The sequence below is a fragment of the Oryctolagus cuniculus genome, chromosome 5 (genome assembly GCF_964237555.1).
Source record: "Oryctolagus cuniculus chromosome 5, mOryCun1.1, whole genome shotgun sequence".
Taxonomy (NCBI): domain Eukaryota; kingdom Metazoa; phylum Chordata; class Mammalia; order Lagomorpha; family Leporidae; genus Oryctolagus; species Oryctolagus cuniculus.
In genome coordinates this window covers 139602725-139626814 of record NC_091436.1, presented here as the reverse complement: position 1 = coordinate 139626814, position 24090 = coordinate 139602725, and the positions used below count along the sequence as shown (strand labels likewise).

The window sequence follows — 24090 nt, the reverse complement described above, 5'->3', positions numbered from 1 at the left end:
GTTCCATAGGATCGTGTTGGAGAAAAGCTGTGGCCCATTCCACAGCGAGAATGGATTCCATTCAGCAGCGGGAATGGATCTTCCTAAGGCTCCCTCGTGATGACACAGGCCAATCCGCAAACAAGCCGCAAGAAAGGAGCCAGGTACACACTGACGGCCAAACTGCCTGATCCATCTGCAGGAAGCCCAAGTCCAGGCACCGCTGCAGAGGTGGAAAGAGAAGCGAATCCAGAAAGGAGACTGGGGAGGGGAATGAGGGGGCGGGGCTGGCCTTTTGTCTTCTCAGTGCCCCGGGCGATGGACCTCCAGGCTTTGGTGGCAGCCCCTGCTTGCCCTCCCTTGCAGGTGGGGGCGGGGTGCAGAAGTTAAGCAGTGAAGACCTTCCTGTTCCCTCTTCGCATCTTCCTTGAATGCACCTTTTAAAATAAAAATTTAAAAATTACTTATTTGGAGGGAGCATTATTCAATTCCTGCAAAAACTGAAATGCATTAAGTGATATAATTTTTTAAGATTTATTTACTTATTTGAAAGGCAGAGTTACAGAGAGGCAGAGACAGAGAAAGGTCTTCCATCTGCTGTTTCACTTCCCAGATGGCTGCAGTGGCCAGAGCTGGGACAATCAGAAGCCAGGAGCCAGGAGCTTCTTCCGGGTCTCCCATGCAGGTGCAGGGGCCCAAGCCATTGGGCCGTCTTCTACTGCTTTCCCAGGCCATAGCAGGGAGCTGGATGGGAAGTGAAGCAGCTGGGCCTCAAACCAGCGCCCAGATGGGATGCCGGCACTGCAGGTAGCAGCTTTACCTGCTTATGCCACAGCACTGATCTGTCATAGGATTTTTTAAAAAAAATTTTAAATTACTTGAGAGGGAGGAAGGGCAGGCAGGAGAGAGAGAACGCTCCCATTTGCTGGTTCACTTCCCAAATGTCCACAACAGCTGGGGGTTAGGAATTCAGTGTATGTCTCCTCTGTGGGTGGCAGGAATGCAATTACTTGAGCCTGTGTCAGCAGGAACTTCGATTTGGCAGCTGGAGCCAGAATCACACCCGGGCACTCTGAAGTGCGACACTGGCATCTCCACCACCAGCCCCATCCCCCGCCCCAGTGACAGGTGTCAACCGGCTACACCGCTGGCTGCCTGATTCAGCTTTCCGGATGTGTCTCTGAGAGCATTTCTGGATGAGATGGGCATTTGAGTCTGTGGACTCGGCACATTCGCTGCTCTCCCCGGTGGGGCATCTCACTCCCTGAGGGCTTGAGCGGAAGGAAAGGGCAGAGGCAGGAGGGATGCTGCTCTATTTCTCTCTGCCTGTCTGAGCTGCAACATCTGCCTTCGGCTGCCCTTGGACTGTGACTGACAGCACTGGGCCTCGGGCCTCGCGCTGGAGTTACCCTCCCCTGCACCTGCAACCTGCAGGTTGTCGGGCTTTGCATGATCCTATGAGCCAGTTCCTCTCTCCTCTCTCTCTTTCTCTTCCTCCCTTCCTTCCTCTTTCTTTTTAAAGGTTTATTCTATGAAAGGCAGAGTTCCAGAAAGAAAGGGGGAGAAAGAGACGCACACACACATGCATGCACACACACAAAGAGAGAGAGAGAGAGAGAGAGAGAGAGAGATCTATCTGCTCATTCACTCCCCAGATGGCTGCAATGGCGGGGGCTGGGCATGGCCAAAGCCAGGAGCCTGTAACTCCATCCTGGTCTCCTACACGGGTGGCAGGGGCCCAAGTGCTTGGCTATCTTCCACCACTTTCCCAGGCTCATTAGCAGGGAGCTGAACTAGAAGTAGAACAGTTGGGAGTTGAACCAGTGCTCATATGGGATGCCAGCGTTGCAGGCAGTGGCCTAACCTGCTGTGCCACAATCCTGGCTTTGTCTTTCTAATCTATCTGTATCTATCTGTAATCTATCTGCTTACCCCTATCATCTGTCTACATATCTATCATCAATATCTACCTATCACGTATCTATCATCTATACTATCATCTCTCCGCTATACCCATCATCTATATCTATCTATTTATCTGTCATGTATCTGTCTGTGTCTATCCATCCATGCATCCATGCACCCATGAGTCTCTCCCTCCCTCCTGTGGCTCTCTGGAGGACCCTGGCTAACACATGGGTTGTGCTATTGAGAGCCCCCAATTTGTCACCACTTTTATACAACACAAGCCGAGTTCTTGAGTATGAGTACCACCTCAGTAAACCCAGCAGTGAGGCCCGTGGGCTGCTCCCATCAGCAGGCAGACAGTCGGTCAAGTTCAAAGTCGAGTATGAAGTGTCTTCTCCAGAGCCACATTTTCACAGATGCAGTTGCTGGGGTGGCGCTTGACTCATCTGGAAGGGGGCTACTTCTGTGTGCTGTGTGTGTGTGGTGGGGGGATTAAAGATGGCCATAAATCCTTTGCGACTTGTCCAACTGAGATGTGGGACCCTGTTGGGTCTGGTGGCTCTGTGCCTTTGGATCAGCAAAAACTGGTGGAGGAAATGCTGAGCCAGTATCCAGCCCCAGCTTTGAGAGCAACTTCTACCTCCCGTCTCTTGGGGGCATTCTCTGAGTGTTTCAGTCGCCATGTAAGAAGTGCAAATGCCCTGAGGCGGCCACACGGGGCTGATGAGCTGCGGCACTCCGATCAACCCAGCTGTCGCCACAAAGGTGACAAAATGACACAGAAGCCATCTTGGACACCCGAGAGTAGCTGTCTGCCTATGGAGGCACGCAGCAACCCCGGCAGCACCAGGGGGAGAATGGCGGATGCCCTCATGAGCTGTCAGGAGGTGAGGTCGGGATGCTTATCACACAGGCTGGGCGAGGGGCGCCGCTGTGTTTCCCATGGGCCGGAGCCTTCGTGCCCTTGGTGAGTGGCTCCCTGGCTCAGCAGGGACCCAGCTCCTCCGTTCCCTTTACCAGGCTGCAGCTACAGCATCTGCTAGAATTCACCCAAGCTCCCCTGCTGGGCTGTGGCAGGGAAGTATTTTGTTGTCATTCTTATTGCTCTATGTGTATCACTGGGCTTTTTGTTCCCAGTTCTGAGCTGCTTTCTTGAGCCTGGGGAGGGTGGGTGGGTGTTGGCATCTGGAGAATGTGCAAACACACCTGGTCCAAGAGAGGCAGAAGTGGGCAGAGGTGGAGATTCTCAGGATCCAGGAATTTAGTCCCCTCTGACCCCAGTGCTGGAGACCCAGGCCCCAGTTCTGTGTCGAGCAAGCCCAGGCTGGAACAGTGCTGGAGAATGCCCAAGGAGCAGGGCCTGCCTCCCACCAGGTAGACGCACCTGCGCCTGCGTGGGAGACCTGGAAGAAGCTCCCGGCTCCTGGCTTCGGATCGGCACAGCCCAGCTCTGGCCGTGGTGGACATTTGAGAGGTGAACCAGCAGATGGAAGACCTCTCTCTGTCTCTCCCTCTCTATATAACTCTGCCTCTCAAATAAATAAATAAATCTTTATGAGAGAGAGAGCGAGAGTGAGCGAGCGAGAGCGAGCACGCGCAGGCATGACAGAAACAGTCACTACTTCTGTGGGCTGAGTGTGTGCCCCAGTTCCTATGTGGAAGCCCAGTGCCCACAGCCAGGGTACACAGAGGGGCTTCAGAAGTAGTGAAGTTTGTATGGGATCACGAGGGTGGAGCCCCATGTGGGATCAGTCCCATTTTGAGAACAGGAAGAGGCCCGAATGGTCTCTCCACTGTGGGGGCAGCAAGAATATGGCAGAGCAGGAAGACAGCCCTCCACAGCCTCAGTCTGCTGGCACCCTGACCTTGCACAGCTCAGTCTGCAGACCTGGGAACCAAGAACGTCTGTCATTTGTTATTATTTTTAAAAGTTTATTTATTTATTCGAAAGGTAGAGTTTTAGAGAGGGAGGTACAGGCAAAGAGAGAGACAGAGAGACAGAAAGAGAAAGAGAGGAGAGAGATCTTCTATTTGCTGGTTCACTCCCCGAATGGCTTCATTAGCCCAGGCCAAAGCCAGGAAGCCAGGAATTCCATCCCGGTCTCCCACGTGGGTGGCAGGGGCCCACGCACTTGGGCCGTCATCTGCTGCCTTCCCCGGCGCATTAGCAGGGGGCTGGAGCTGGCACCCTAACGTGGGATGTGACCATCACAAGCAGTGCTTTAGCCAGCTGGCCCCTGCTTGTCATTTAAAGCGTTCAGCCTGTGGTATTTCGTTAAAGCAACCTGAGCTGAGGCCACGCCTGCTAGGCGCAGAGGACCTGTGCTCACTCTCAGTTTTTCTGGCACTGCCTACGCCCTGGTGTTTTATAATGTCTTGGATGCAGCAGAGAGCCCCATGAACGACCAGGGTTGAAATGCCTCCCAGTCCGGCAGGCTGGGACAATGAGCAATGCATCCGGTCAAGGAAGAGAAGAAAGTGACACTTCACGCTCATTTCATAAGCAAAAGTGAGGCTGTAATACGCTTCTCCGACACCGGGGATGTTTGGGGCGCTCTCTTGTTTGCACGGCAGGCTCCGGCATGCGTCAGATTACCAGCATTTTCCTTGGCAAGGTTTTCCTGAAACGTCTCCAGGCTGGAAATCTTGTGTTTATGAAAAGGAGGACATGGGGCAGAGGAGGGGCTTGCTCAGGAGAAAGTGTTTTTGACCCATAGCCTTCATTTTTGGATAATTAGATGATTTGCTCTCTGTATTTCTTTAATTTTTTAAAAAAATTATTTAAGGCAAACAAAATTCATGTATTTCATATATACAGATTTAGGAACATAGTGACCGTTCCCTCCCTACCCTTCCTCCTGGCCACACACCCACCCTTCCTCCTCCTCCCTCTCCCATTCCCATTCTCAGTTTTTACAATGATCTGGCTTGTTGGGCCCAGGACCGCCTTGTGCTGCTGGCTGTTCCTGGGGTTGTCCATGCGGTGCTAGCTTTGCAGGCATGCAGAACATGGGAGTTACGGGGCCATGGTGGCTTCCAGCAAGATTTCAAAGAGACGCCTCCAAGAGGCTAGGCGGAGTGGTGCTGTGGGACTGCAGCCCTTGCATGGAGCAGTGCCCGGTGAAGCTGTGAGTGGAGCTGCAGAGGGATCCCCAGAATAGTAGAGGTGCCAGTGACATGAGACACCCACTGAGAAGAACCGCAGACATCAGCGCGTGGCCTCTGAGAACAGTGTGTGGGCAAAGACCAACGGGGCTGGGACGGGCACAGTGGCACAGGGCGATAAGTTGCCATTGCAATGCTGGCATCCCATGGCAGAGTGCCCATCCAAGGCCAGGCTACTCTGCTTCGGATCCAGCTCTCTGCCAATGTGACTAGGAAGGCAGAGGAAGATGGCCCAAGTGCCTGGGCCCCTGCACCCACATGGGAGGCCCAGACGGAGTTCCTGGCTCCCTGGCGTTAAACTGGCCCAGACCTGGCTATTGTGGCCATTTTGGGAGTGAACAAGTAGATAAAAAAATCTTTCTCTCTGTCTTTCTCTCTGTCTCTCTTTCTGTTACTCTGACTTGCAAATAAAGTAAATAATAAATAAATCCTTAATAATAAAAAAGACCAACAGACATACAGAGACTTCCACTTAGATTTCAAAGACTGTTTTGGACAAACAGGGGCCCAGATGCAGATGGGTTCGGTGGAGTCACTGCGAGAAGCTTCTACCAGGGCAGCAGCTAGAGGAGCTGCAGAGATGAGAGCTCTCATCTGTGAGAACTGCAATGTGGGTTTACCCCAGCCCCCAACACAGCATGACGATGCCAAACAGAACTGCGGGACGTAAGGTTTGCCCTGCTGGTTTTCTGTCTTGCTTTGATCCAATATCCTTTCTATTTTTTTTTAAAAGATTTATTTATTTATTTGAAAGTCAGAGTTACACACAGAGAGAGAAGGAGAGGCAGAGAGAGATCTTCCATTTGCTGGTTCACTCCCCAGTTAACCGCAACGGCCAGGGTTGTGCCGATCCGAAGTCAGGAGCCAGGAGCTCCTTCCGGATCCCCCACGCGGGTGCAGGGGCCCAAGGACTTGGGCCGTCTTCCACTGCTTTCCCAGGCCACAGCAGAGAGTTGGATCGGAAGTGGAGCAGCTGGGACTTGAACTGACACCCATATGGGATGCCAGCACTACAGGCGGTGTCTTTACCCACTATACCACAGTGCCAGCCCCCCAATATCCTTTCTATTTCCTGGTCTCCCCTATTTGGAATGGAAATGTGTACCCTTTGCCTGCCTCACCATAGTATCCTGGAAGTATGTGACTTGTTTTTGCTTTTGCAGGTTCATATCTAAGAGAGTTTGCCCTGACTCTCAGATGAAGCTATCGACTTTGAGTTAATGTTGGACTGGGTGAAGATTTCGGGACGGATTTGGGGATGGAATGATTGCATGTTGTATGTGAGAAGAACATGAGTCTCGAGGAGCCAGGGATGGACTGTTACAGGTACAGCAAGACTTGTCTCCCCAGATCTTATTACGGATGTCTACATTCTGGTGTCTTTATGGTTGATGAATTAGGAGTGGAGATTTGGGGCTGGCACGGTGGCTTATGGGGTAAGGCCACCACCTGCAGTGCCAGCAAATGCCTGGGGCCAGCACGAGGCGCAGTGGGTTAAGCAGTGTCTGCCATGGTAGCATCCCATATGGGTGCTGGCTCGAGTCCCAGTTGCTCCACTTCCAATCCAGCTCCGTGCTAATTCACCTGGGAAAGCAACAGGGGATGGGCCAAGTGCTTGGGCCCCTGCACCCACATGGGAGATCTGGAATAAGTTTCTGGCTCCTGCCTTCAGACTGGTCCAGCCCTGGTTGTTGTGGCCACTGGGGGAGTGAACCAATGGATGGAAGATCTCTCTCTCTCCCTCTCTCTCTGTAACCCTGACTTTCAAGTAATAAATTAATCTTAAAAAAGTTGGGGGGGGGGATACGAAATCCCTACAGAATGGAAGTCAAAATACTAAAGAAACACGAGAGACTCTGCATGGCAGGTCTTTGGCAGCCGCCCCCAGCTCAGCAGACTCTGATGTGCAGGTCGGGACACGCCACGGTTCAAATGTGTTGACAGTAGGGCCTTTGGGGGGGGGGGGTTAGGATTGGATGAGGTGATGCGGGTGGGGCCCTTGGGTGGCACTGGGGGCTCTGTAAGCAGAGGGAGGGAGAGAGACCCAAGCTTTCGTGCTCACCGGCCTCACCGTGCGACCCTCTGCCATGCTGTGCAGCAGTGAGACCCACATGGCAGCTTCCAGAACTGTGAGCCATCAAGCTCTCTTCCTATAAATTACCTGGAGCCATAGTTTGGATCTGATTGGGCCCCTGCGCTCAGACAGACATTTAAATCCCAAAGTCATCCATGAACCGCAAGAAGAGCGTGGGAACCGAACATGATTCTGAGGTCTGGGAGCTGGGTCCAGAGCCGGTCTCCAGGCGGCTTGGTTACTGTGGTCCTTCTTCCTCCCTCACCAGACACCAAGCCACTGGCGCTGCCCGATCTTGGACCTGAACCTCCACAGCTGTGAGCTAACTAAACCTTCCCTCTTTATACAACTAATGGCCTCCCGAATCGCACTGCGCCCTACACCGGGTCTGCGGAACTCGATTGTCACAACAGCAAACAGACTAAAAGCCAGCGTGCCAATGACCCCCAGTGACGCTTGGGGAAACTTTCAGCGAGGCTGGGGCAGCAGAAATTCCCGTCCACTCCTCTAGCCGCTCGCGAACCGTGTGCAAGTGTGTCTCAGGAGAAGTTTTGCAGACACAGGATGTGGAAGTGGCCAATGGAGAAAACTGCCCACGAATTCTGGACCAGGAATCACTGTCACAGGGCAAACCGAAAACGACACGGCTTAAGCAGCGTTGACATGCATTTCTCTGCTTTTATGCAAGGTCTGAGATGGGAGTCCAGGGGAGGCATGGAGGCTCCTTGGATATCATGGGCCCTGGCTCCAATCTTATTGTTTATTTATTTCTATTTTATTTGAAAAGTAGAGCAACCGCGACTGAGACAGACAGAGATCATTCAGCACACTGGTTTATTCTTCCCCAAATGCTTGCAACAGTCAGGGCTGGGCCAGGCTGAAACCAGGAGCCTGGCATGGAGTCTGGGTCTCAAAATGCATGGAAAAGCCGGCGCCGTGGCTCAATAGGCTAATCCTCCACCTTGCGGCGCCGGCACACCAGGTTCTAGTCCCGGTCGGGGCGCCGGATTCTGTCCCGGTTGCCCCTCTTCCAGGCCAGCTCTCTGCTATGGCCAGGGAGTGCAGTGGAGGATGGCCCAGGTGCTTGGGCCCTGCACCCCATGGGAGACCAGGAAAAGCACCTGGATCCTGGCTCCTGCCATCGGATCAGCGCGGTGCGCCGGCTGCAGCGGCGGCCATTGGAGGGTGAACCAACGGCAAAAGGAAGACCTTTCTCTCTCTGTCTCTCTCTCTCACTGTCCACTCTGCCTGTCAAAAAAAAAAAAAAAAAAATGCATGGAAGGCATCCAAGCAACCAACTTGTTGAGGCACCAACTTGTGCAGAGCAGGAAGCTGAATGAGAAGTGGAGCAGGACTCAAACCCAGGCGGTGTGACATGCGGTGTGGGTATTCTGAGCAATGCCAGGCGCCTGCTCCCCAGCTTCTGGTTTTTTTTTTTTTTAATTTATCTATTCATGTGAAAGAATTACAGAGAGAAGGTGAAACTGAGAGAGAGAGAGAGAGAGAGAGTGCTTCTATTTGCTGGTCTACTCCCCAAATGGCCACAATGGCCAGGCTGAAGCTACAAATCTAGAACTCCATCCAAGCCTCCCATGTGGGTGCAGGGGCCCAAGAACCTGGGCCATCTTCCGCTGCCTTCCCAGACACATTAGCAGGGAGCTGGGTCAGAAGTGGAGCAGGGGGCCAGTGCTGTGGCATAGCAAGTAAAGCCACCGCCTGCCTGCGGTGCCAGCATCCGATATCGGCACTATTTTTGAGTCCGTTACTCTGCTTCCAATCCAGCTCTCTACTATGGCCTGGGAAAGCATTGGGAGATGGCCCAAGTCCTTGGGCCCCTGCACCCATGTGGGAGACCTGGAAGAAGCTCTTGGCTCCTGGCTTCTGATTTATGCTTGGCTCAGCCCCTGGCATTGCAGCCATTTGGGGGAGTGAATTAGTGGGTGGAAGATTCTCTATCTCTCTGATTTTGGAATAAAAAAAATTTATTAAAAGCAGTGGAGCAGCAGGGGGTCGAAGGGGTGCTCCCATGGGATTCCCGGCATCACAGGTGGCAGCCAACCTGCTGCACCACAGCCACAGCGCCCCAGCCCGGCCCGCTCCGCCCTAGCTTCTGTCTTTCTGTCCTTCCAGCCTCAGGGTTGCCTCCTGGTCCAAGGAGGCTTCAGAAACTTCGCTTCACTCCAGGGCACTGCCAGCGGCCTGGTCACAGCTTTGTGCACGGGGATACTTGTTTGTGGCATGAGGGTGCCAGGGTGCAGCTGCCTGGGAGCCCCAGGGCTGTGAGGCTGGGGGAGGTCTGAAGGTCCCACCTCCCTCTGTTATCTGGCCAGCGGAACCGGATATCCCCTCCACCCCCGCCAGGGCTCCTCCCGACACTCCCAGCCCCGCCCCCCTCCCCCAGTGCCCTTGTGGGGCTCAGTTTCCAGGAAGCAGAGCCTGAAAGGACAAAGTCCACCCTGCAGCTCCGTTGTGGGGCAGGGGTGGAGGAGGGTGCGGGGTGGGGGTGGGGGTGGTGTGCAGAGTGGGAGGAAGAACCAGGCAGAGCAACACCAAAGCTGCCTTTGCCGCAGTTCCTAAGAACACCGACTTCCCCCTGCTCGCGAGGGTGGCGGTAGCCAGGGTCGGGGCTGGCTGGGAGCAGCCCAGCCAGGCTGAGGTGGAGAGCCGGGGTTGCTCTTGTTGATAACCTGAGGCAGGGTGAGCAAGTTCTTTTGTCAGCGCTGAAGCTGGGAGTCCAGTGGAGCCCGGCGCGGCGCGGAGTGGCAGGGTGGGGGGAAGGGAGGAGGGTCACTCCCAGGAGAGGCTTGAGGCATCCCTGGCCGTGCAGTCCCCACACACTGCGCGCTACCCCTGCCCTCTGCACCTGGGCCGCTCACCTGGCTCCTCCCACAGCCGCCGAGACTGCTCCGGAGCTCACTCTGGCCTCAAGAGCGCCACCTACGGGGAGATCAGGCCAGAAATGCTGGGGACCCACTGAGCAGCCCTCCCTGAAGAAGCGATTGGGGGCTGGCGTTTGCTGCCTTTGGATGCCTGCGACCCTATCACAGCTTGCTGCGAATGCACACCCTGGGAGGCAGTGGGATGATGGTTCAAGTGCTTGGGTCCCTGTCACTTCCGGGAGAGACCTTGATGGAGTTCCCAGCTCCCGGTTTTGGCCTGGCCCAGCCCTGACGGTTGCAGGCATTTGGGGAGTGAACCAGTAGAATGAAGATAATACCTCGATCTTTCTCTCTCTTGCTCTGCCTTTCAACTAACGCAAATAAATAATTTTAAAAAAGAAAGCAACTCACATATTGAAGATATAGATACAATCTTCGAAAAAAAAAACTGCAAAGAATAAGTATTTATTTATTTATTTATTTGACAGGTAAAGTTATAGACAGTGAGAGGGAGAGACAGAAAGAAAGGTCTTCCTTCCATTGGTTCACTCTCCAAATGGCCACTATGGCTGGAACTGCGCCGATCTGAAGCCAGGAGCCAGGTGTCTCTTCCTGGTCTCCCATGGGGTGCAGGGGCCCAAAGCACTTGGGCCATCCTCCATTGCCCTCCCGGGCTACAGCAGAGAGCTTGACTAGAAGAGGAGCAGCCGGGACTAGAACTGGCACCCACATGGGATGCCAGCGCCGCAGGCGGAGGATTAACCAAGTGAGCCACGGTGTCGGCTCCTGGATAAGTATTTTTTAAGGCCAGTGCCACGGCTCAATAGGCTAATCCTCCCCCTGCAGCGCCGGCACCCTGGGTTCTAGTTCTGGTTGGGGCGCCGGATTCTGTCCCGGTTGTTCCTCTTCCAGGCCAGCTCTCTGCTGTGGCCAGGGAGTGCAGTGGAGGATGGCCCAAGTGCTTGGGCCCTGCACCCGCATGGGAGACCAGGAGAAGCACCTGGCTCCTGGTTTCGGATCAGCGCGGTGCACTGGCCGCAGTGCACGGGCCGCAGCGGCCATTGAGGGGTGAACCAATGGAAAAGGAAGACCTTTCTCTCTGTCTCTCTCTCTCTCACTGTCTACTCTGCCTGTCAAAAAAAAAAAAAAAAAAAAAAAAAAGAGAGAGAGAAAGAAAAAAGAAAAAGATTTTATTTATTTATTTGAGAGGTAGAGTTACAGACAGTGAAAGGGGGAGACAAAGAGAAAGGTCTTCCTTCCATTGGTTCACTCCCCTGATGACCGAAGCCAGGAGCCAGGTGCTTCTTCCTGGTCTCCCACATAGGTGCAAGGGCCCAAGCACTTGGACCATCTTCCACTGCTTTCCCAAGCCATAGCAGAGAGCTGGATTGGAGGAGGAGCAGCTGGAACTAGAATTGGCGCCCATATGGGATATGGCACCACAGGCGGAGGGTTAACCTACTGTGCCACAGCGCTGGCGCCTATCTGGGGCCTTTAAAAAATGTAATGTTTATTTGAAAGGCAGAGTTCTGGAGCCGGCACTCTGGTGCAGTGGGTTAACACCCTGGCCTGAAGCGCCGGCATCCCATATGGACGCTGCTTCAAGACCTGGCTGCTCCACTTCCGTTCCAGCTCTCTGCTATGGCCTGGGAAAGCAGTAGAAGATGACCCAAGTCCTTGGGCCCCTGCACCCGCTTGGGAGACCTGGAAGAAGCTCCTGACTCCTGGCTTTGGATGGGCACAGCTCCTGCCATTGCTGCCATTTGGGGAGTGAACCATCGGATGGAAGACCTCTCTCTCTCTCTGCCTCTCCTCTCTCTGTGTAATTCTGACTTTTAAATAAATAAATCTTAAAAAAAAAAAAGTGGAGTTCCACAGAGAGAGAGAAAGAGAGTTTTTTGTTTTGTTTTGTTTTGTTTTTTTACAAAAAAATATTTTATTCATTTTGAAAGGGTTTCAGAGAGAGAGAGAGAGAGAGATTTTCCCATCTGGCGGTTTACTCCCCAAATAGCTGCAATGGTTGGGTTTGGCCAAGCAAAAGCCAGGAGCCAGACACTTCATCCAGGTCTCCTACATGGATGCAAGGACCCAAAGACTCGAGCCATCTTCCACTGCTTTCTCAGGCACATTGGCAGAAAGCTGGATCAGGAGCAGAATTGCCTGGACTTGAACTGGCATCTGATATGGGATGCCAGCATTGTAAGTGGCAGCTTGTTGCCCTGTGCCACTGTGCCAGTCCCAGGTACATTAGCAGGGATCTGGATGAGAATTAGAGCAGCCAGGACTCAAACCCGTGCCCCTACAGGATGCTGGTGTTGCAGGTGGTGGTTTAACCTGCTGTGCCAGAGCACCAGTCCCTATTTGTGGCCTTAGGAATTGCAATTCAGAAGACACAGGTTCAGATTGCTCTGAAGGCCAGAAAAGTAGGAGCTTGTTCCTGTACGTTGAAAAGGAACAGGGGCTACGTGGCTGATGGAAGATATGGAAAAGAATGTATAAACAGATTGGAGGTTTCTGTCAACACAGCCAAGAAGCTCTTGATACACATCTCAGCCTCTGGGAATGGTGTAATTGTCTTGTTCTTTAGGTCATTGCAGAAGCCTGGGTCAAAGGGTGGAGGTGGCCCAAGTTCATGTCCAGGTAGCTGCTGGAATTGTTACCAGAGAAATTGCAGGGTTCTTGTCTTCGCGCAAGAAAGAATTCAGGCGTGAGACAGAGAGTAGTGGGAGGTAAAGTAGCAAGGTTTATTAGGGAAGGGACATCCGTAAGGATGGATGGGCACCTCTCTAGACAGAGCCTAAGAGAGTGCCTAGTCGCTCGGACTTGGGGGGGTGGCGGGAAGGAGCGAGGTTACATGGTTGAGTAGAGATCACACCTGACCAGGCCAGGTGGGCGGCTCAGCAGAGAGGCAGAGGGCTGAGTGCGCAGTCCGGTTGAGGCCGGGGTCGGGGGTGGGGGTGGGGGGGTGTTTAAGGAGATGGGTCTTTGTCTTCACACATCTCCTCCTGAAACAAAGGATTTTATGGCTGTAAATATTAAGAAGCTCCTATCTGAGTTTTTCCTTGAAGGTATCAGACAGGAGGAAGCCTAGCTGGTGCCATCCTGGGTTCAGAGGAAGGGTGAGAAAGACCCCTGGAGAATGGGGCTCTGGAGCAGGGTGTTTGAAATGCAGATACTGGGCTGAACCTGGGAGATTGTGGAAGATTTGTCAGGCAGAAGGGGCGGGATCTCCGCCTGGCAGGTTATCAGGTAGAAGGGGGCAGGGCAGGATGTGAATACCAGGCTGCCCCTGAAACATTGTCAGCAGATGCATATGCTGGACATAGATGTCTTCTCTCTAGGCCTTTATGTCACACACACATAAGCTCATAACTGACTTCCTACCTAACAGAATTGTGCATACGCCCTGTGTCCTCTCGGCCTCACAACTCTTATGGAAGACTCGTTCAATGTTTCCTTCACTATGATTTTATTTGAGTTCAGAGAGAGAGAGAGAGAGAGAGATCTCCCCTATCTGCTGATTCACTTCCCAAATACCTGCAACAGCTGATACTGGGCCAGGCTGAAGCCAGGACCTGGGGACTCCATCGGGGTCTCCCACGTGGGTGGCAGGGACCCAAGCACGTGGGCTGTCACCTGAGCACCAGCAGAACATTGGCATCAGGAGCGGATTCCGATATGGAATGTGGGCATCCACATTCCGCCACGCCCACCAGGTACTTTTCTTTTTACTTTCACAGGGCACAAGGAAGCAAGGAGAGCAGACCTCCGTTTTGAACTGGAGCCCACAGTGGGCTAAGGACACCCTTTATCAATATTGACCTGGTAACGCCAGAGGCGGACCCAAGAGGGAAGAAAGAGAAGGAGATGGGGGAGAAGATGGAAGGGGGCCGCTGGAGTGGGAAAATGCGAGGAGGAGGAGGAGGAGGAGAGGAAGGAGCCCGCGTGGGCGGTGGGGCCTCTGCGAGAGCCCATGAGCCTACAGTTGATGTCCGGGCCCAGGTTGGCCCAGTGCAGGTTCCCTTGTGGCTCAGCCACCTTCCCGCTGCTCTGCCACGTGAGCGGCGCCGCCGCTGCCCGCCCTTCTCTCCAACTCCACCACTTCCGTCTCCCTCGGATTGTCTGGAATGCGCCTCGCTACTCCGGGGCAGCTGGAGCCAGAGAGTACTCTGCCTGGAATGTAAAGAATGTGGGGCGCTGGGGTGGGGGATGGGAGGGGGGGGAGAGAGAGAGAGAGCGCGCGCGCGCGCGCACGCCCGCTTTGGATCTCCGGCTTCGTCTCTGGAAGAGTCCTCACTGAGGCCCCAGCACCTGCAGTGACTGCTTCTGAGAACGCTCAGCGCTGCGGGGGGGGGGGGGGGGGGGGCGTGGTGCCCAAGCGGTGCCCAAGCCACAGCCCACCAGCCTCAGTGTGGAGTTGGGACGTTCCACGGTCTGCCTGGGGCTCTCTGGAGCCACACACACCCCCCTTTTTTTTTTTTTTTTTAAGATTTGTTCATTTATTTGAAAGCAGAGTTACAGAGTGAGAGAAGGGGTGGGGGAGAGAGAGAGAGAGAGGTCTTCCATGCACTGATCCACTCGCCAAGTGGCTGCAACAACCTGGGTCTGAGCCAGGCTGGAGCCGGGAGTCAGGAGCTTCTTCCGGGTCTCCCACGTGGGTGCAGTGGCCAAGCACCTGGGCCATCCTCCACATTCCCTGGCACATTGGCAAGGAGGTGGATCAGAAGTGGGGCAGCCAGGATTCGAACCAGTGCCCATATGGTTTGCAGGCACCACAGGCAGTGGCTTAACCCACCATACCCCAGCACCCCCCCACCCCACCCCAGAGCCACAGCTTCTTCATTGCTCCTCATATTTCATGCTCCCCATCAGTGGCATCTTGGATGAGACAGACAGGTCCTCTGGCCCAGTTTTCCACGCTCAGTCCTCTTGGTCCTGGCAAGAGCACCTTAGAAACGTCTCAATTTTGTGACCCCCCAAACTGTCCACTTGTAACTGAGACCATGCATCTTGGCGACAGGGAACAAGTGTTTGGGACAATGTTTGGCTGAGTGGTTCATCTGCCAGCACCTCCTATCAGAGTGCCTGGGTTCTGAGGCCAGCTGGTGGGGCTGGGAGTCTGTGGGCCCCTGCAGACACAGGTAGGCTGTCCTTCACAAGCAGGCTGTCAGCGGTGGCTGGAAAGCCTGTCTCCAGACCCACCGGCCTCTCCCCCACTGACAGCTTCTTGTGCTGCTTGTGTGGCCTCGCGGCTTTAAATCACACCCCAGGGTGGCTGCCATCTTTAAGCCAGAGCTGGCAGGGGAAGGGACTGAGCCCCCCATCTCCATGAGCCCCAAGCCAATCAACATATGTATGTGAACCACCCCAGTCTAATGGGCACCCCCAATGGATGACCCAATGAACAGACAGTAATGCCTTAAAAACCTGGGACATGTCCTCAAAGCCACTCCGCCTGCTCTCCCTCGGACCAGAGGCTTTCTCTGTGGCTTGCCAATAAAATGTAAGTTTCTGCCTCTTTGCAAATTATTTCCGGCTTTTTATTTCTATACTAAGCTGAGGAAAAAAACCCAGGAGACTCGCTCCAGCAACCGCCCTCCCCTCCGGGACCGGTAACAGGCTCAGTGCCCACTTCTGGCTCCTGATTCCCGCTTCCTGCTAATGGAGACCCCAGGAGGCAGCAGTGGTAGTATCTCGCACAGTTGACTTCCACGTGGGAGACCTGGATTGAGCTCCTGGCTTCCAGTCTCAGACTGTTAGTGGTCACTTGAGGAATAAACCAACGGATGAGAGCATCTCTTTCTGCCTCTCAAATAACTGAATGAAAAAGAATTTTTAAAAAAAATATTATGTTCAATAGTTTTTTTGTGTGTGTGAACCAGGGGGGGGGGAAACGGTCAGCCCGCAGGCTGTGTAAGGCCAGAGAAGCCATTTGTTCTGGCCCTGCCAAGGCAACAGCAGGTGAGACTCAAAATCCATGGCCTTGTCTAAACATTGACGGAATTTGTGGATTCAGAAGGCTTCCATAGCCTAGGCAGCTCGTGTCAAGAGCCTCGGGTGGTCACTGCCATCATACATGAGAGTGTTAATTGTTAAATTAGCAGCAGGAGTCACTGTGCACTGACTCCCCATGCAGGACCTCTGTCCTCAGTGAGTTGTATTATGAGAGTTAACTGTGATACTTGTTCTCAGTTCTGTGTGTGTGCGTGTGTGTGCAAATTGTTGAAATGTTTACTTAGTATAGAGTTGGTCTTCTGTGTACAAAATTAATCGAAAATGAAACTTAATGGAGAATGGGACTGGGAAGGGGAGAGGGAGGAGGAGGGGTGGGAGTGTGGGTGGGAGGGTGGGTATGGTGGGAAGAATAACTACATTCCTAAAGTTGTACATATAAAATTTTTATTCCTTAAAAAAATTGATTAATTAATTAAAAATTCAATACATCTACAGCAGGCTGTTTAAGTTGATAACTTTGTATGACCCTTGAACGATGTTATAAATACCCAAATGATCCTTGGTCGAGAAAAGTTTCCCACCCTAAGTGATGGCTGTCCCCTTAGTTTAAAACCATGTTATTGGGGCTGGAGCATCCCATATGGGCGCCGGTTCGAGTCCCTGCTGCTCCACTTCCGATCCAGCTCTCTGCTATAGCCTGGGAAGGCAGTAGAAGATGGCACAAGTCCTTGGGCCCTTGCACCCACGTGAGAAACCCGGAGGAAGCTCCTGGCTCCTGGCATTGTATCAGCTCAGCTCTGGCCGTTACGGTCATTTGGGGAGTGAACCAATGGATGGAAGACGCTCTCTCTGGCTCTACCTCACTCTGTAACTCTGTCTAAAATAAATCTTAAAAATAAATAGATTATGTTTTTTATAGGAAGTTGGTGGTTGATTTTACCCACCAAGATGGTAATCATTAACCCGCTGGCTATGACCTTGCTAATCTAGCTCAATCCATTATATCAGACTGTGCATGGATTATATGGAGCGCTGCTCGCTTACAATTCAGGCTATTTAGCTAAACAAAAAGATGAATTCTTCATTGAAAGAAGTGGTAACTTGTTTTCAGAAATAGTACAAACAAAGGACTATAATACATTACTGTCACTTTAAAATGGGAGACAGAAGCCCCATGTGCTACAGCAGTGTGAGTGTGGCGGGGGTGGGCGGGCCGCAGGAGCAGGCGCCTTGGCAGGAGGTGGGGGGGCTGCCCTTCTGAGAGTGAGGGGCTGTCTTCACTTCAAAGCTGAGCGGCTGCATGTGGGAGGAGTGGAAGGAGGAGCCTTTGTGCCAGGTGAGCAGTCGATTTCTGCCTGTTCCTCCAGAGTGGCAGAGCTCTGACGACTGGCGGGTGGGACCCTGGGGGAAGGCTTGGGATTCTCCAGAGAGACAGAACCACCAAAAAGCTCATTTACAAAGCTCATGGAAAATGTGTCTTATAAAAATGCATGCACAGATTTCATTTTTTTCACCAAAATAAGCTTTTTTTTTTTTCAAAAAAAAAAGATATATTTATTTATTTGAAAGGCAGAGTTACAGAGAGAGATGGAGAGATAGGGAGATCTTTTATCTGCTGGTTCACTCCCCAGATGGCCACAATGGCCATGTCTGGGCCAGGCCTAAGTCAGGGGCCAGGAGCTTCATCTGGGTCTCCCACATAGGTGGCAGGGGCCCAAGTACTTGGGCCATCTTCTGCTACTTTCCCAGGCCTTTAGCAGGGAGCTAGATTGGAAATGGAGCAGCCGGCACTCGAACTGGTGCCCATATGGGATGCCGTAGCGGTAGGTAGCCTGCTGAACTACTGCACTGGCCCCAGTGAATGTATTAATAAACTTATGTTTTAATTCCACTTTTCCCAGGAAACCTTTGCAACACCCTCACACACCACTGTCTCTTGGAACTCAAGCAAGCTCAGATGCTCAACCCCTTATATGACGAGTGACAGTGAGAAAGAGATCTTCCATCCTCTGGTTCACTCCCCAAACGGCCACAATGGCCAGGTCTGGGCCAGGCTGAAGCCAGGAGCCTGGAACTCCATTTGTATCTCCCATGTGGGTGGCAGGGGCCCAAGGACTTGACCCATTTTCTGCTGCTGTCCCAAGCTCATTAGCAGGGAACTAGATTGAAAGTGGAACAGTCAGGGGCTGGCCCTGTGGCATAGCAGGTAAAGCTACCACCTGTAGTACCGGCATCCTATATAGGCGCTGGTTCGAGTCCCAGCTGCTCCACTTCCGATCCAGCTCTCTATTGTGGCCTGGAAAAGCAGTGGAAGATGGCGCAAGTCCTTGGGCCCCTGCACCTGCATGAGAGATCTAGAAGAGGCTCCAGGCCCTTGGCTTAGGATCGGCACAGCTCTGGCTGTTGTGGCCAACTGGGGAGTGAACCATTGGATGGAAGACCTCTCTCTATCTCTCTCTCTGCCTCTCCTTCTCTCTGTAACTGAATTACAACCAAATAAATAAATCTTAAAAAAAAAAAAAAAAGTGGAGCAGCTGGGACTCCAACTGTGCTTTGATATAGGATGCTGGTGTTGTAGGCAATGGCTTAACCCATTGTGCCGCAATGCCAGTCCCTGCTTTCTTATAAAAAGATTATTTAAGAGGCAGCAAGACAGAGAGGAAGCTCCCACCTGCTGGTTCATCCCCTAAATGCACACAATAGCTGGGTCTGGGCCAGGGAAGAAGCTGGGAACCCAGAGGCAGCAACTCAATCCAGGTCTCCCATGGGAGTGGCAGGGACTTGAGCCATTGCCCTTGCTTCCCAAGGCCTGCATTATCAGCAGGAAGCTGGGAACAGGAGCCATGAGGAGGTGCTGACCCCGGCCTCTGATCTGTGACCTGACACCAGACGCCTCCCTCACGCCCTTTGAATCATCTCCAGTTTCCCACCACGCGGAGTGCGCCGTAACTGCTCTGTAAACGGTAGTTATCCTGCCTCGTCTCGGAAATAATCACAAGGAGAAAGGTCTCGGCGTGTTCCGTCCAGACGCGTTTTCCCCTTTGAGTATGGTCTGGGGTTTGTGGGATCCACACCCGAGGATCCCGGAGGGCTGAGTGCATTTCCCAGGAGTTGGCTCATGCGGTTCCTGAGGCCAAGAAGTCCCCGAGCTGCCGCTTGCAGGCTGGGAAGCAGCAAAGCCGGTGGTGTCTGAAGGCCTGAGGCCCGAGGGAGGGACAGGAGGACCCGGCCCCTCTGCTTCTCTCAGCCCTCAGCTGGAGGGCGCCCACCCACAGAGGGGAGGGCGGCTGCTTTCCTCAGCCCACAGATTCTGCTGCACGAATCTTCCAGAAACACCCTCGCGGGTCACCCTCACATAAATGGTGCTTTACTGGGCAACCTTGCGCTTCACAGGGAGTAACAGCCGGTGTGAAACCCACCAGATGGAAGGACATGGGTGAGGACGCTGGGTCAGCCTTGGTGCTGACAAACCGCGGCTGGGGGTCCTACTTACGGATAGTGTAGTGCGTGTGTGTTTAAAGATTTATTTATTTACTCATTTGTAGGCAGTTATAGTATCTGGCCTCAACAGCAGGGGCTGGGCTGGCTCAAAACCAGCAGCCAGAGCTGCATCTGATCTCCCCTGGGACTCAAGCACTTGCTCCATCTCCCGCTGCTTCCCAGGTGCGTTCGCAGGGAGCTGGATTGGAAGTGGAGCAGCCACGACTCAGACTGGCGCTTCAGTAAGGGATGCAGGCCGCTAGGAAAATGGCACAGTGTTATCTGTGGCGCGATCTACACCCTGACTCCATCCTAGGCTCTAGCCCCCACTGCCATTGCTGGAAGCCAGGTGGCCACATGGCCCAACCACCAGTGTCAAGCTCCACCCCCATCCTAATGGGATTCACTGCTCCTGCTTCCCTGCTCGCCCCCCCCCCGAAAAGTTTTAAAAGGACCTGTTCCTGAGCACGTGGCTCTCTCTCCCTTCCTCTCTCTTGCTCGCTTTCCCCTCTCTCTAGTCTTGCACACTCTCTTCTCTCTGCTCTCTCTCCTCTCCTCTATCTCTCTCTCTTACTCTCTCTTTTTCCTTCCTCGCCCCTTCCCTCCGGCCTGCTGGGTTTTCCCCAATAAACCCTTTCCCTTACTCCGGTGTTTGGTGTGTTTTGTGACGATCTTACACAGGTCTCCCAAATGGTGGCTTAGCCCCCTGCTCTGCAACGCCTGTCCCTAGTGTAGCTTCTATGCCTCAGAAGTAATGACTGTTCTGAAAATCTATGTTAGTTTAAGAATAGCATTTCTGGGGCCAGCGCTGCAGTGTAGCAGGTAAAGCCACCGCCTGCAGTGCCGGCATACCATATAGGCACCAGTTCGAGTCCCGGTTGCTCCACTTCTAATCCAGTTTCCTACTATGGCCTGGGAAAGCAGTAGAAGATGGCCCAAGTGCTTGCACTATTGCATCCACTCGTTAGCTAAAATAGAATTTTACAAAAACCAGTGACAGTCACACATGAATTTTATTGAAAATGAGAAGCGAATGAGAGACAAATGAGAGGCAAATGAGAGGGACCAGCCACTGATCAGGACCGACACTCCTTACCGGAGTACAGCCCCCAACAGTGGGTTACACAGCTTTTTATTTTTTTATTATTTATTTATTTATTTTTGACAGGCAGAATTAGACAGCGAGAGAGAGAGAGAGACAGAGAGAAAGGTTTCTTTCCGTTGGTTTTTCCGTTGGTTCACCCTCCAAGTGGCCTCTACGGCCAGTGCACTGCGCTGATCCGAAGCTAGGAGCCAGGTGCTAGCCAACTGGGACTAGAACCCGGGGTGCCGGCGCCGCAGGCGGAGGATGAGCCTAGTGAGCCGCGGTGCCGGCTACACAGCTTTTTATAGTATTCTGTCCACTAGGGCTCACAATTTCAAACCAGACCCCTGGTATGCAGTGAACAATAAAGAGGAAAACCAGAATACGGTTGTAAGATAAGAGTTAACAATAACAAACCCAATAACAGATCCAAGATATGGTCGGGCCGGCGCCGCGGCTCAATAGGCTAATCCTCTGCCTTGCGGCACCAGCACACCGGGTTCTAGTCCCGGTCGGGGCGCCGGATTCTGTCCCGGTTGCCCCTCTTCCAGGCCAGCTCTCTGCTGTGGCCAGGGAGTGCAGTAGAGGATGGCCCAAGTGCTCGGGCCCTGCACCCCATGGGAGACCAGGAGAAGCACCTAGCTCCTGCCATCGGATCAGCGCGGTGCGCTGGTCGCAGCGCAGCAGCCATTGGAGGGTGAACCAATGGCAAAAGGAAGACCTTTTTCTCTGTCTCTCTCTCTCTCTCACTGTCCACTCTGCCTGTCCAAAAAAAAAAAAAGATATGGTCGTAAGATAACAGTGAAGGACACATTTCGGTCAACCTAGTTCCTGGGAATTTGGGCCCACATAGTTTCACAAGATACACCCTTAGTCGTTATCAAGCAAAGCTAATATGTGCAGAAGCAAGAGGTCTGCAATTAGCTTTTAGCCACACTCACTCCATTTTTATTTTGATTCTACAGGACCCTGCACCCACGTGGAAGACCTGGAAGAAGCTCCAGGCTCCTGGCTTTGGATCGGCTCAGTTCCAGCTATTGCAGCCATTTGGGGAGTGAACCAGGAGATGGAGGACCTCTCTCTCTCTCTCTCTCTCTCTCTCTGCCTCTCAAATTTTGTTTGGGTCTGGTGGGCAGCTTCTCTGGGATGAGTTGGTGGGTCCAGGAGGGAACAGGACGGCCAGCAAATAGAAGAGATGCAGGAGGCGGGCTGGGTGCCAGTGCGGCGCCAGCACCCATCTCTGCAGTCCTGGGAGCAGGCTCTCGGTGAGTTCCCGTCAGCAGGATCCCTTTGGAGCTAATCCCAGGATGTGAACGGATGCTTCCCTTCCCCGCTAACGGCGACGCAGCATCTCCAAATTGGCTCAGAAGGACACTTACCAAGGCTGGCCCTTTTTCGTCGAAGACCCCATAAAATCAGATGAGGCGGCTACAACTCCTCTCCGAGAGCTGGAGGTAGCAATTGCTTTGCTCCCAAATGAGCTGAAATGCAGTTGGAAATGTGGCTGAGAAGCGTGCGGTGGGTGGCAAATGCCTCCCTGCACAGCATCCTGGAGCCAAGGAGCCAGGTGTCAACCAGAGCCTGCAAAGGGTTCTGGGAGGCCCAAGTGGAGGCTGTGCTGAGAAGGAAGTGTCCCAGGCCGTGACCCACACTGAGAATGAGCAGGCAAGACAGAATGTTCCAGAAACACAGGGACCCTCGCTGCAAGGAGAAGCCCATGGGTGCGTAGGCAGCTCGAGGCATTTGCAGCTCAGGTGTCCCCTAGCACAAAACAGAACTGTCCTCCCCACTCCCCAGGCTAGGGCACCCGCCCAACAAGACTGTCCTCGGTTCAGATCTCAGCCCCCTGCATCGGGGTCCTCAGACCACTTGCTCCTCTGACCAACTGGCTACAGATGCGGGAGGGGTTCCCAGGGCCTGCGTGACGGAAGGGGACTGAGAAACACAGATGTCAGACTCAAGAGAGCACGGTATGAGTACCTGCGATTGCAGGGTATCAATGAGGAAGGCCAGCCAAAGGGAGACACCTGTAGGGTGAGGTCCAGGGGGGCTGCAAACACAGAGCTCGCACCTCCTCTCGCTCTGGAGTCAGCGTGTCACCCAGGTGTGTTCATCAACAAGGAGGTGCCAGCAGCCCTCGGCGTCCAGTCGGCCACTTGCCACCTCACTGACTCCGTCTCCAGACCCCCAACGCCCCCTGCAGGCTGGGCTGCACAGAGCTCCAAGCCTTTCCTCACAAGCTTGGTCTTTCCAGTGACCGGCCCCTGTCCTGGCTCAGCGTCCCCCAAGGTGTGACGGAAGGGGCCTGAGAAACACAGATGTCAGGAAACCCCAAGGTGTTAGTGCCGCTGTCCTAGCACAGGGGCAGAGGCCGGCAAGTTCATTACAATGCACCCCAGGGACACAATAACACCACACTCCAGGGACATGATAACGCCACACCCCAGGGACACCATGCTGCCATGCCGTTGCTGGGGCTCGGAAATCCACACCCTGTGTGAAGGCCTTGGAAGCTCTCCTCTCTGCCGCCTCCCAGCCCGCACTCTCCCCCAACGCAGGGCGCAAATACTCAATTCCTCTTCCCCAAGGCGGGTCCCACAAAGCAGAGCCTGTGTCTCCCCAAGTCAGCCCCAAAACCTGAGTACACACACATGTATTCAGAAAGACAGAGACAGAGATCTTCCATCTGTTGGTTTATCCTCCAAATGACACAACCAGGGCTAGGCTAGGCTAAAGTCAGGAGCCAGGAACTCCATCCAGGCCTTGCCCCTGGCACATTAGCAGGAAGCTGGATCAGAAGTGGAGTAGCTGGGACTCCACCCAGCACTCAGATATGGGATGCATCATACTTGGCTGCTGAACCCACTGCACCACACCGCCCCAAAGCCTAGAAATATTCCTCTAATTTGCCCCCTTATTTCTGTGTAAAAAAATTAAGATCCTCATTCTGGAAAGGTCTTGGAAGAAACACTGCACAGGGAGGCCAAGAAGAAGCTGGACAGGGGGCCGGCGCTGTGGCATAGCAGATAAAGCCACTGCCTGCAGTGCAGGCATCCCATATGGGCGCTGGTTCGAGTCCCAGCTGCTCCACTTCCGATCCAGCTCTCTGCTGTGGTCTGGGAAAGCAGTGGAAGATGGCCCAAGTGCTTGGGTCCCTGCGCCTGCGTGGGAAACCCGGAAGAACCTCCTGGCTCCTGGTTTTGGATCAGCCCAGCTCTGGCCATTTGCCAGAGAGATGGGAGATGTGTCCGTGTCTTGAGCAGCCTAAGCCAAGAGCCTGAAGGCAGTCACACCCCGGTACCTAGTGCTGGGACACTGAAGGAAATCAGCCGTACACGGCACACGGGGTGGGGGGTGGGGGGTGCAGGCAGGGGACTAGGGAAGGTGTGAGGCTGGAAGGATGGCCCCAGTTTGCTTCTTTTCTGCTTTCTCTTAGGGAGGGATGAGGTCAAAGGTCAAGCCAGGAAGTGAATCCTGAAGTCCTCTTCCTCCCCAGTTCTATCCACATGTAAATTTTTCCATGTTCATATTCATTTGGGATTGATGTTGGGTGTAGAGAAATAAGT

The 24090-nt window shown here is 53.4% G+C and overlaps 1 long non-coding RNA gene across 1 annotated transcript in view; it reads left to right on the top strand.

Moving 5' to 3' along the window:
- LOC103349731 (uncharacterized) overlaps positions 1–15531 on the top strand; it is a 49866-nt gene extending 34335 nt beyond the window's left edge. Inside the window, exons 2-3 of the long non-coding RNA XR_007922998.2 lie at positions 6216–6378; positions 13746–15531. This is a non-coding gene — a long non-coding RNA (uncharacterized lncRNA). The remainder of the gene's footprint in view (positions 1–6215; positions 6379–13745) is intronic.
- The last annotated feature ends 8559 nt before the right edge of the window (positions 15532–24090 follow it).